This window comes from Callorhinus ursinus, unplaced genomic scaffold (genome assembly GCF_003265705.2).
Source record: "Callorhinus ursinus isolate GAN/ISIS: 27379988/994484 unplaced genomic scaffold, GSC_fseal_2.0 scaffold1, whole genome shotgun sequence".
NCBI lineage: Eukaryota > Metazoa > Chordata > Mammalia > Carnivora > Otariidae > Callorhinus > Callorhinus ursinus.
Window position 1 is genome coordinate 137010710 of NW_027397063.1, and position 13763 is coordinate 137024472.

A 13763-nucleotide genomic window follows, 5' to 3' on the forward strand; every position below is an offset into this window, starting at 1 on the left:
GCCCCGCCCCGCCTCCGCTCTAGCTCCGCCCCCCACCCCCGCGCCTTAGCCACGCCTCAAACTTGCTAAAGATCTGGAGAGAAAATTTCACGCAGAGAGAACAGCATGTCCTAAGGACCGAGAAAGGGAGGAGAGGAGAGGAAGTTGGAGATGTAGGCAAGAGTCCACATAACGTAGGCGCCTTGCAGAGCAAGGAAAGAAATTAGGTTTCATTTTGAGGGCAGTGCGTTGTGTGAAAGGACTTTCAGGATTGCTCCCTCCTGCACCTATCTGAATTCCTTTTAGTCTTAACTTGTCAAAACCATTTAGTTTACCTGTCTCTTCCTTGTGCACCAACTCCCGCAGTGATATATGTTAATTTTGTGTGAACTTAAGGAAATCATACTTTTATATTTTATTTTAGCAACTGAAGTTGAATGCGTTACATGTCAGGCACACCTATTTTCTCCTGAACAGTGTAATGTAGGTACTATCATTACTTTCATTTTACAGATGAGCAAACTGAGACGAAGAGGCGGAATATATCCAAGGGCAAACAGCTAAGGGTAGCTGGAATGCAGACCTACACAGTCTGACTCACAACCTTGTTGCTAACATGAACCCAGCAAACCTCAGCCTCTAACCCATCTCTCCATTAGAGCCTCAAAACCCATGGAAGAGAAGAGGGGAGGGGCCACTGCTGCCACCTACTTCCATGTTTTTTTAAAATATTTTATTTATTTGTTTGACAGAGAGAGACACACAGCGAGAGAGGGAACACAGGCAGGGGGAATGAGAGAGGGAGAACCAGGCTTCTCGCGGAGGGGGGAGCCCGATACGGGGCTCGATCCCAGGACTCTGGGACCGTGGCCTGAGCCGAAGGCAGACGCTTAAGGACTGAGCGGCCCAGGCGCCCCCACCTACTTCCATATTTAATCTACTCTCCTCCATGGCCCCAAATCTCCCTTTCTTCCTCTGGTAACAGAACAAAAGCTCCTATTCAAATGAATAGAGACAAGTAGATACTACTCTGCGGGGCTGTCTGTACAGCCAGCCCAAACTACCCTCTGTCTTTGACTAAATGCATTCTAAGTGTCCTGCCAAGCAGCCACAGATCCTGTTCAATAAAACGAAGCCACTGTGTTTTCACCAGGGCTCCAAGGACTCACTGCCCTGTTGTTCTTCAAGTCGCCATAATCCCAAATCAGACATTACCGAGGTCTGAATTTTACTTTGAAATTCATCCAAAAAAGTAAGACAGTAGAGGAGCAGAGAGAAGGATAAAAGAATAAGCTTGTGTTAAAGCAACCGCTGTAACATGTTAACGGGGTAGTATATGGGTGACTACTGTGCTGGTTTCTTAATTCAACTTTTCTGCATGTTTGAACATTTTCAAGATAAAATACTGAGGGGAAGTTTTGTTTAAAAACTTTGAGCAAGGAGAAAAGATGGACAGCTTCTCACAACCCTCTCGGTTTATTTAAGGTGCACTTGGGCAATGCTCTAGGGGGTCTCTACTTCTCTTTGAATTCAAAAGAGGATAAAAATTCAGCTCATGATTCACAAACTTGGGGATGCCTAAGAATCATCTGGGAGGTTAACTAAAAATAAAGATTCTTGGAGATCTGCCCCAAAGTTTCTGAATTTGGGTGGGTCTTGGGGATATACTTTTGTAACTAGCTCTCCAGAAGATACTGGTGAGAAATCCATGCATATGAAGGAACACTGTTTTATGGTGTGATAAGAATGAAAGCCATTATGAAGGAGACAGCAGATGTACCATAATTTCCTTTGTCCTGATTGATTTAGGGGTGTCCAAATCAATTAGACTAAGGCACTAATATTCCTCCCAGTTAAAAAAAACAACAACAACTGTGCATTGCTTAAGTTTTCTTAATAAAAGACCAGCTAAAGAGTTTAGGGCTTCATGAACAAACACTTGTATTAGGGACCCCATTTGATGGGTGCATCCGCTAGGAAAACTGTCATGTTTGTTCATGAATAAACAACACTGAATAGTTACATGCCACAGCAAAATGAGAAATCTTATTTATGGAGAAAAGATATACCAAAGAGAAAAAAGGAAGGCTCATTGAAGTTTTGAAGAATATTCATTTTTCTCCTTCAATATTATATGGTTAATATGTTTTTAAATGAGGAATAGGAAACATTCACAAAAAGTGATAGTTTGGGAAAATATACTTTGATGAGATTTTAGACATTCAAAAAATAATTTGGTGCTACTTTTTTCAGTTGAGATTTTGATTTTTCAGCAGCCCCTACTCAAAAACTTTTACTGGCTTTCTTATCTGTTTTACCACAGTTAGGCAATAACGTGGATACAAAGTTGAATCACAGATGAAGTCCTACAATAAGGCCACAGAAATTTCCATAAAGGACCATGTCATAAAACAGAAAGTGATATTTGCCATAAAAGAGATACACATTAAATGTGCTGGGAATGCAGAGAGAAATCACTTGCAACTAAAGGATCAGTGTGGTGGAGTTTCAAGCTGGGGGTTAAAGGATATTTAGGTTTGGATATGCAGCAAACAGGATGGAGGACACTGTAGGCAGAGGGGCAATAGGAAGGAAAGCAAAGAAAATGCACACAGGCACAGAGAATGGAAGGAAGGAAAGACAAAGAGGAGTCAAGGAACACAAGCTTGGAGTCAAATATTGGACGGCCTTAAAAATCAGGCTAAAGAACTAGGGCTTTCCTTTATTGTTGAACAGTGAAGAACCACCAAAAGGTTTTAGGTTAGGGAAGTAAAATGACCAGAGTTCTTCCTTGGGGATGTTTTTCTAGCAGCCTGATGTAGACTGGATAGGTTACAAAGAGCCAGGTAGGGGCTGTTATAAAAGTTCAGGAAAGAGGGACAGGAGCTTCAACTCAGAAAGTAAGTCATAGAAATAGAGGAGAGAGAATGGCTTGAAGAGAAGCTGTGGGAGGTAAAATCAGTGAGATTTGGAGACCGGTTTGTTTGAAGAGGAAGGAGGCGTTAACCCTTGTCAGTGTCAAAGTATAAATTTCAAAGAATTAAAAAGATGACTCTCATACAAGTATACAGTAAGCAGGCTTCAAAGATTTACTTTATTAGTAAAGTCATCAGGAGAAAGTAAAACTGGTTCAGAGGAGGATGTGAGAGACCGGGGTATGTGTGTATCTGCATATCTGCATACATATGGATGGATGTACAGTGTTTAAAAATATACAGTGATAGGGAAAAAATGCTGGAATATGGTTAGTAGGTTAGACTCAAAATTGACTAACCTTCTACAAGGCCAATAAAATTGTTGCCTTTGTGATGAACTCTAGCAGAGAGAAATCATTTTCACCTCTCTCAGCAAACATCATTTGTGGCTTATCAATCTTCTATAACTAACACCTAACTGCACAGACTCTGGGTCCAACTCAGTAATAAATAGTAAGTCACATAAAATTATCTTTCAACCAACAGTGACCCGTAAGATGGTTTGGTAGATGATGTGTTGCTGGTCTAGGGATTGGCAAACTTTTTCTGTAAAGGGCCAGATAGTAAGTCTTTCGGATTATGAAGGACGTATAAGTCTCTGTCGCAACCACTCAACTCAATCCTGCTGTTATAGAGTGAAAGCAGCCATGAATGATACAGAATTAAATGCCATAACGCCGTCATAATCCAGAAAACTTCATGAAAACAGGCATCGGGCTGGATTTGGCTCATAGTTCGCCAGCTGCGTTCCTGTTCAGTATTTCTCGAACTTGAGTGATCATCATACTCACTGGAGGGCTTGTTAAACCACAGACTTCTGGGCCCCTCCTCCACAGTTTTCTCCTTGGTAGATCTTGAGTAGAACCCAAGAATTTACATTTCTAACAAGTTCCCAGGTGATGCCTGATGCTGCTGGTCTAAGACCATACTTTGAGAACACTCCTCTAGTATGACATGGAAAGGGCACTCAATAATCCGTTTGCCTTATTTCCAGGTTTTGGATCATTTATCTTAACAAAAGGAAGATGAAGAACTCTGATTAGGACAGAGGTTTCAGGGGCAGAGGGCATAAAGTAGAGTTCCTGATAAGTTGTTTTAAATATGGATCTAGAGCATTGGAATAAGGCATTTGGGGGATACACATAGAACTGACAGAACCATACAAATGTTAAGGGGAAGCTCCTATAGAAAGAAAAGGATTCAGGCTAGAACTTCGGAGGGGGTGGGAGAGAGAAGGTAAGGAGGAGGCAGAGAAATAAAGGGGTTTTTATAGACAGCAGGAGAACACAGGAAGTGGTGCTATGGAAGGCAAAGAAAAAGTCTTACGTTTTCCTTGCCAACATTTCCAAACATTGCAGAGTGGACAACGATGCCAGGTATGCGAAGAAAAGTTTGGATCGGAGATCTTCTTGGGGTGATAGCTTATCAAGTTCCTCTCCCAACAAAACTAGAATAGAGAGGATAAGCAATCAACAAGGTCAGTCTCCACATTTAATTTATTACCAGCAGAGGGCTGCAAGGGCAAAGGAATGTTAATAATGCTTTTTGGTCGACGGTTTCTGCCCTCTGCAGGGAGTTAATTCCACAGTGGTATTTGGCTTGGGGGGCGAGGTGGACACCATGGATCACTTAGCCTGTTTGCTCTCATTATCAGTTGGGTATTTTTTTTTTAAGATTTTATTTATTTGTTTATTTATTTGAGAAAAAGAGATCACGAGCAGGGGGGAGGGGTAGAGGGAAAAGCAGGCTCCCTACTGAACAGGGATCTCAATGTGGGACTCCATCCCAGGACCCTGGGATTATGACCTGAGCCAAAGGCAGATGCTTAACTGACTGAGTCACCCAGGTGCCCCATCAGTTGGGTATTTTAGTACAGGACAGCTTGATTAGTTGGGTGACAGATGTGATGAAGAAGGGTAGAAGATTTTGACCGGGGGAAAGAGAAGGTGGGATCCAGTTTGGGATTTGGATTACAGGGAGTCCCTGTCATCACAAGGCAACCCTTAACACAAGACTTTCCCTCATAGCCCATGGTGTCATTAAAGATTATAGAAAACCGTCTTAGAGGGGTGCCTGGGTGGCTCAGTTGGTTGGGCGACTGCCTTCAGCTCGGGTCATTATCCTGGAGTCCCAGGATTGAGTCCCGCATCGGGCTCCCTGCTCAGCAGGGAGTCTGCTTCTCCCTCTGACCCTCCCCCCTCTCATATGCTCTCTCTCTCTCTCTCAAACAAATAAAATCTTAAAAAAAAAAAAGAAAACCCTCTTAGAGGTTTTTTGTTTTGTTTCTTAAAGATTTATTTATTTTAGAGACCGAGAGAGCATGTGAGCAGGGGAGGGACAGAGGGAAAGGGGCAAGCCGACTCTCGGATGAGCATGGAGCCCAGTGTGGAGCTCGGTCCCAGGACCCTGAGATCACAATCTGAGCCAAAATCAAGAGTCAGATGTTCAACCAACTGCACCACCCAGTCGCCCCCGTCTTAGAGTTTTTTCATCGTTGTTGATTAAATATGATTATTATTATTTTTAAACAGAATGCCAGACTCTTTTTTATTTTAAGATTTTATTTATTTGACAGAGAGAGACACAGCGAGAGAGGGAACACAAGCAGGGGGAGTGGGAGAGGGAGAAGCAGGCTTCCCGCTGAGCAGGGAGCCCGATGCGGGGCTCGAGCCCAGGACCCTGGGATCATGACCTGAGCTGAAGGCAGACACTTAACCACTGAGCCACCCAGGTGCCCCTAAATATTATTTTTTGAAAATGTGAAAAATTAACAAAGATCTCAAAGGAAAAACATACAAAAGGGTGTATTTAGAGAAGTGCTGCTTAGCCTTTATATCTTCCATCTCATTCCACCCAACCACCCTCCACAGGTAACAAATTGTGATTGTTTCTGGTGATCTTTCCTGTGTCTCTTCAGTGGAAAAAGACAGATACCATCCTGGAAGTATCATTTCATGGAAACCAGCTTCATTTTTTTTTTCTGAATAATTGCATAGTACACCATTGTGTGGTTGTCCTGCAGTTTATTCATCCAATTTTCCATGTACAGGCATTTAGGTTGTTTCCAATACTTTGCAATTACAAATAATGCCACACTGAATAACTGTGTGAATACTATTTTTGTATTGTCAGATATGAAAGTTTAGGGTAAGTTCCAAGATTGCTGAGTTTGAGTGTGTAGTTTCATTAAATACGGCAAATGTCCCTCACTAGAGGTAAAGCTGTTTGGTACTCCCAGGAGCCGTGACTGAATACATCTATTTCTTTTTTCTTTTTTTTTTTTAAGATTTTATTTATTTATTTGACAAAGAGAGACATATCGAGAGAGGGAACATAAGCAGGGGGAGTGGGAGAGGGAGAAGCAGGCTTCCCACTGAGCAGGGAGCCCGATGTGGGGCTCGATCCCAGGACCCTGGCATCAGGGCCCGAGCGGAAGGCAGACGCCCAAGGACTGAGCCACCCAGGTGCCCCAATACGTTTATTTCTGCATCACCTCTCCAACAAAGTGTTGTCAAGTTTTTGAATTTTTCTCATTCTAATAGGAAGAAATAATATTTCAGGGTAGTTTTGATTTGCATTTCTTCCTAGGCAGAGTTAAACATATTTATATATGTTCAAGGACTATTTTCATATTATTTTTTACTTGTCTGTTCATGTCTTTTACCTATTTATTTATATTCTATAGGGATTTTGGTTCCCCACGTCTATTTTAAGAGTTCTTCCTGTATTAGGAATATTAACTCTTTATCTGTGATATATTACAAATATTCTCTCTCTACATTTTTATTCACCTTTTGGCTCTGTTATGGTGCTTTTTGTCATTGTGTATTCTTCAATCATTTTTATGTACTTGAATTTAAATTTTTTTTATTACATGTGGATTGAATTAAAGTTAGAAAGCCTTTTTCCTCTCAGATGTAAAAGAATTTTCTATTTTATTTTAGGACTTGTATGGTTTCATATTTTATATTTAGGTCTGATACATTTGGAGTTTATTCTTGTGACTGATGTCAGGTATGGATCTAATTTCATCTTTACAAACAGCTAGCAGTTGATCTAGTATTATTACATATATATATATATACATATATATATAAAATCTTTTTTTTTTTAGAAACAAGCACACAAGGCAGCAGGCTTTTCAGAAGTGGTCTAATTACACTAATACATTTAGGGTAATATCTAAAAATGCTCGCTTGAATCATTTATGCATCGGACTAGTATATATGAAGTTTATGTAAATTAAAATGCCTTCCTGGGACGCCTGGGTGGCTCAGTCGTTAAGCGTCTGCCTTCGGCTCAGGTCATGATCCCAGGGTCCAGGGATCGAGCCCGGCTCCGCGGGAAGCCTGCTTCTCCCTCTCCCACTCGCCCCGCTTGTGTTCCTGCTCTCGCTGTGTCTCTCTCTGTCAAATAAATAAAATCTTTAAAAAATAAAATAAAATAAAATAAAACGCCTTCCTCCATGGCGATAAAAATTTAAATTTGTGTACACTTTACAGTTCATATGGCACCTCTACACCCTCCATCTTGTTTATCCTCACTTGTAACTACACCTGAGCAGGTTGTCCTCGCCACCATCCAGATGATGAAACCAAGGCTTCAGGACAACAAACGCCTCTTCCACGGTCATGTGATTAGTGAATGGGGTAGCCCAGCTCTTCTGGCTCTTTCCACAGTGTCTTGGCACTGCAAGTCCTGTACATTAAGGTTCTCATGGAGGTGGTGGCTAAGATGCTCAGACATCCTGTAGAGCAGTGCTGAAGTAAGTCTATACAATAAAACTTGAAGGTTAAATGTGCTCCAAATATCAAGCCGTGGTAGAGCAGCAAAAGATGTGGTCATCACCTACCATCTAAATAGTACTTTCTGTGTGAGCAAAACTTGGAGAGGGCAGAGTGCATGCCCACAAAACACAGACCAATACAAGACTAACTCGGCTAACTATGGCAAAGTTGTGGCGTTACAGACAGAAAACATTTCAATAGAAAATGCCTGGAAGAGTCACATTCTACAGTATATCAACCAAAACTTCTGAATCAAAGCCTTGTTTTAAATTCTAAGCCAACATGGGGCAAAATCAAAGGAGTAATTTGACTTTGGATTATAACAGCAGTTCTCAGGGTGATCAGAGGACCCCTAGAGGTCTTGAGACCTTTGCCAGGGTTCTGTGAGGTCAAAACTATTCTTATAAGACTACCAAGAGGTCATTTGCCTTTTTCATTGTGTGGACAGTTGTTTGCACTGCTGGTGGAACAAAACTACTGGCATTCCAGCCCGAAGCAAGGCAGTAGCGCCAAACGGAATTTGTGGTCATTGTACTCTTCACCACTACGTGTGAAAAAAACAAACAAACCCAATTTCACTTGAGAATTCCCTTGATAAGTGAAAATTATTTGTTTTATTAAGTTGTAACCATTTGGTACCAGTCTTATTTCAAATTCTGTATAAGGAAATGGGAGGTGTACATACATTACTTCTGCTCTGTCCTGAAGTAAATAATGTTTCAAGGAAAAGCATTTGTGCTATTGAATAGTTATAAGCTGAACTAGCCACTTTATTTCACCATATTTACTTGAAAGAACTACTTATAGGCCAACTGGTTTTTCAGACATCAGTATCTGGCAGGCATTTTCTCAAATATGGAGAGAGCCTGACAGTACAAGGAATACAACTGATGGTATTCACTCATTGATAAAATTTGAACTTTCCAGAGAAAATGAGAATTTTGGAAAACTTGTATCTGTCACTGAGCCTGACAGTTTCATTCAAACTTTTCTTTTTTTTTTTTTAATATTTTATTTATTTGAGGGGAGAGAGAAAGAGCACAAGCATGAGCAGGGGGAGGGGCAGAGGGAAAAGCAGACTCCCCACTGAGCAGGAAGCCCAACATGGAGCTTGATCTCAGGACCCAGAGGCCATGACCTGAGCCAAAAGCAGACACTTAACTGATTGAGCCACTCAGGCACCCCATGTCCAACTTTTCTAGAGAGATCAGTAATAATACTAAAAATGTGATTTGTTTGATATGCTATAAGACATGTCAATACTTGGAAGAACTCTAACTCAGTGAACTGGTGTTTTCTAAAGATCAATGAATAATATTATAAAATCACATAGGGGGAAAATCCATTCAAAGTGCAAGACAGATCCATGCATTCCACACTGCAATTGACCTTTATAAAACAACTTGTTGAGTTTTAGAAACAAAAAGAAAATCTACAATTATCTGGAAGAGCTATTAAAATACCCCTAGCTTTTCCACCTATGTATTTGTAAGGCTGCATTTTCTTTTTCTTTTTTTTTTTTTAAGATTTTATTTATTTATTTGAGAGAGAGAATGAGAGAGAGAGAGCACGAGAGGGAAGAGGGTCAGAGGGAGAAGCAGACTCCCTGCTGAGCAGGGAGCCCGATGCGGGACTCGATCCCAGGACTCCAGGATCATGACCTGAGCCGAAGGCAGTTGCTTAACCGACTGAACCACCCAGGCGCCCTGTAAGGCGGCATTTTCTTCATAGAATTCAACAAACAACATATGACATCAGATGTAATACAGCAGATATTAGAATCTAGCTGTCTTCTATTAAGCTAGACATTAAAAAAATTTGTAAAAACATAAAACAATGACACTTTTCTCAATACATGTTTTGTAAAAGTTATTTTCTATAAAAATGTTCTTTAACATGTAATAGATTTACTATTGTTATTTATAAATGAATATTTTAAAAATTCCAGTTTTTATTTATCATATGGCAAATATAGATAAATATGACCCATATTACTATTATTTTTTTTAATGTGACCCATGTAATTAATTCTTTGGAATCTCCTTATTAAGCACAAGTATAAAGGAGTCCCATGACAAAAAATTGGAGAATTGTGGTATTTGAATTTTAGAAAAAATCTTAACCCAAGAGAAGACAGGAAAGAATTGTCGCCAGCTAATTCTAAGATTTTGGTGATACAATGGGTTCAAGGTACTACTCTGCCCCAAATGTGTGTGTGTGTGTGTGTATATATGTGTGTGTATATGCCTCTATGTAGCCATACTGCTAGAAATTGGATAGTAACAACTATTATTTCTCTAAGTATGATCATATCCATCTATTCTCTAGTTATCTGACTGAGCAGTATATTTAAAAATATTCTTGAATCCATGTACTTCTTCACATTACTTTGTATTTTTTATTGTATGTATGGATAATAATTTTTCCCAAAATTCCCTAAAATAACTATGATCATATGAGAAGACTTAAACATTCAGCAAGAATTCCCTGATGTCGACTGTCATCCTATTTCAGCATAGGGAACAACGGTTTGGTACAGACATACATAAGGTGCTACATGAAGGAGGAATTCCCATATTCTGGCATTTTGCAAACTGAAAAAGTAATTTCTCTGAAAAATGAAGCCCAAATAAGAAAACTGTAATGGACATTACCATTTGGGTTATTGTTAATTTCCACAAAGGGCCTTATAAATGTTGGATAGTTTTAAAGAAACAAATTGACAAGATTTACACCAATCTTTCATAAACTCTTTACAAAGAATACAAAAAGAGAATACTCCCCAACTTGATTTATGAGGTCAACATAATCTTAATATCAAACACTGACAAAAACATGATGAGAAATAAAAATTACAGGCCAATCTTCCTCGGGTGCATGATGCAAAATCCTAACAAAATGTTAACAAACCAAATCCAGCAATATAATAAAACTAATACATCAAGATCAAGTTAGATTTATTTCAGGAATACAAAGTTGGCTTAATATTCTTAAAAGGGAATGTAAATGATACCATTAACAGAAAAAAATGATTATTTCAATAAAGAAAAAACAGTTTATAAAATTCAACACTCATTCATGATAAAACTCATGATATAAAGTAACTAGGAAAGAAGAGAACTTTCTTTCTTTGATAGAGTATCTACAAAAAAAACACGCAGCAAATACACTTAATAGTGGAATATTAAAATCTTTCACTCTGAGATGGGGAACAAGATAAAGATGCTTCCTCTCATTGGTTCTATAGTATTCTATATTGGTGTACAGGTGTCATAAACCAAGACAACATTAAAAAGGAGGAAATAAAACTAATTATTTGCAGATGACATAATTCTATGTAGAAAAATCCATAATAAATTATACATGAAATATTACATTAATAAAGGGATTTGAATAAGGTTTCTGGATAATATGAAAAAGATGTGTTTCTATACACCAGCAACAAATAAAATGAAATTTTAAAAGGATGTCATTTATGATAGCATCAAAAAATTCACTGGAAAAAATAATCTACCAACAGGAGGTGCAAGATGATACATTGAAAAATATAAATATTGCCAGGAGAAACTAAAGAAAATCTATGTAAGTGGAAGGATATTCCTGCGCATAGTTTGGAAGATGTTTTAAAGATGACAAATGAACCCCAAATTGATATATAAATTCAATGCAATCTCAATCAAAATGCAGAGTGTGTGTGTGTGTGTGTGTCAATGGACCAGTTAATTCTAAAGTTTATATGGGAATGCAAAGAGTCAAGAATAGCAAAAACAATCTTAAGGAAAAACAACACTGGAGGACTTGATTACCAGATAAAGGACAGAAATTGAGACTGTAGTATTGGTAAATTATAGGCAAACTGGCAAATGGAAGAGAATAGAAAGTCCAGAAACAGAAGTACACATAAATGGACAAATTATGAACAAAGGGGCACTGCAGTGAGGTGAAAAAGGATGAAAAAGGATGATTTTCCCAACAATGGTACTGAACTAATTGAATACCCATGGTAAAGGAAAAAAAAAAAAGAATCTTGTTCCCTACTTCACACCATGCATAGAAATCAATCCCAGGACTGTAGAAAAGTAAAACAATAAATCTTTTAGAAAAAAAAATCATGGAATATCATCACCTTGAAGGTAAAGATTTCTTTAAAATAGGTCATAAAAGCAAAAACCATAAAGAAAAGCTGACAGATGGAACATTAAAATCAGTAACTCCTATTCCTCAGAAGATACCAATAAGAGGGTGAAAAGACAAACCACAAAATGAGAGATGATATTTACAATACATACTGACAAGGACTAGCATCATGAATATGTGAAGACTGAGTCAGTGAGAAAAAGTCAGAGATAGTTTCCCCCTCACCTTCCTCCCACCCCTCTCCCCTCCCAAAAAAGAAAGAGAAAATAAAAAGGACAAGACTCCTAAGGCTCCTGAACAGGTACTCTACAAAAGAGGGGATCTATATGGCCAATAAACATGAAACATGCTTAATTTCATTACTTATCAAGGAAATACAATTAAAACCACTAGAAAATCCTACTGTATATCTGCCAGCATGTCTAAAATGAAAGACAGACTACTAATCTACTTTGTCTCAATGCATTTGCCCATCCTGGAAATTTTGCATAAATGGAATCCTGTATTGTGACTTTATTGACTAGCTTTTCACTTATGTTTTCAAGGTTTATCCATGTTGTAGCATGTATCAATACCTCATTCCTTTTTATAGCTGAAAAATATTCCATTGTAGGATATGCCACATTTTGTTTATCCATTTGTCTGTTGATAGGTGTTTGGGTTCTTTGCATCTTGTCGCTATTATGAATAATGCTGCTTATAACCATTTGTATATGAGTTTCTGTGAGGACATATGTCCTCATTCTGTGGGGTATTTATCTAGGAGTGGCATTGCTGGGTCATATGGTAACTATGTGTATACCCTTATGAGGAACCACCACATTGTTCCCCAAAGTGGTTGCCATTTTACATTTTATATTCCCACCAGCAATGTATGGGGTTCTAATTTCTCCACATCTTTGCCAACACTCATTTTTTATTTTGGTTGTGAAGTGGTATTTCATTGTGGTTTGGTTTGCATTTCCCCAACCACAAATGAGAATAAACATCTTTCCTTGCGCTTGTCATTTGTGTTTTTTTTTTCTTTTTTGGGAAATGTCTATTCAAATCCTTTGGCCATTTTAACTTTAGGTTACTTGTCTTGAGTTGTAATAATTCTTTATATAATCCGGATACTAGACTTATTAGATATATCATTTGTAAGTATCTTCTCCCAGGAATGGAAATTCTTACAGCCTTTTTGGAAAAACCATTTGGCATTATCTACTAGAGCTGAATATACACTTAGCCTATGGACCCAGCAATCCACATCTACATATATACTCCATAGAAATGTATTTCGCACCAGACACATTTGAGAGTGTTCGTAACAGCACAATTCATAATAGTAATTGAAAAGCTTAAAGTTGCTAACATTTTGTAGGGACGCTTAATGATGAGCCTACAAAGGTGTCCATATCCTAATCCCTGGGGACCTGGGAAGGTTACCTTGTTTGGCAAAGGGACTTTTGTAGATGTGCTTAGATTTTGAGAGGGAGAAATGAGACATCCACTTTCCAAGCCATCAAGTAAGGAGTTTGGAAGTCATCTCTCTAACAAGCAAAAGGCTGAACTGAAAAATCAACTCCATTTGTCAGAGAAGTGAGGTCCCAGGGCCAACTCCTGTTCCCAGGATTGGAGATTGGCAAGTGGACACAGAATAACAACTTGCCTAACTAGAAACTCCCAAGCAGAAACCTCTGAGGGAGACAGTTCTGGGCTAAGAAAGTCTGAACTGTAATTGACAAGTTGCTGGAGACTCAGAGTAGGCAAGTCTCTGAGTTAAAAACCCTCAGTCACAGGGGGTTCCTCACACTTTTGTGAGTTTTACCTCCAGGAGCTCTACCAGGATCTCAAATGGAAAAATCAGAGAAAAATCCCCTGGTGTTCCCCATCTAGCCGTCCT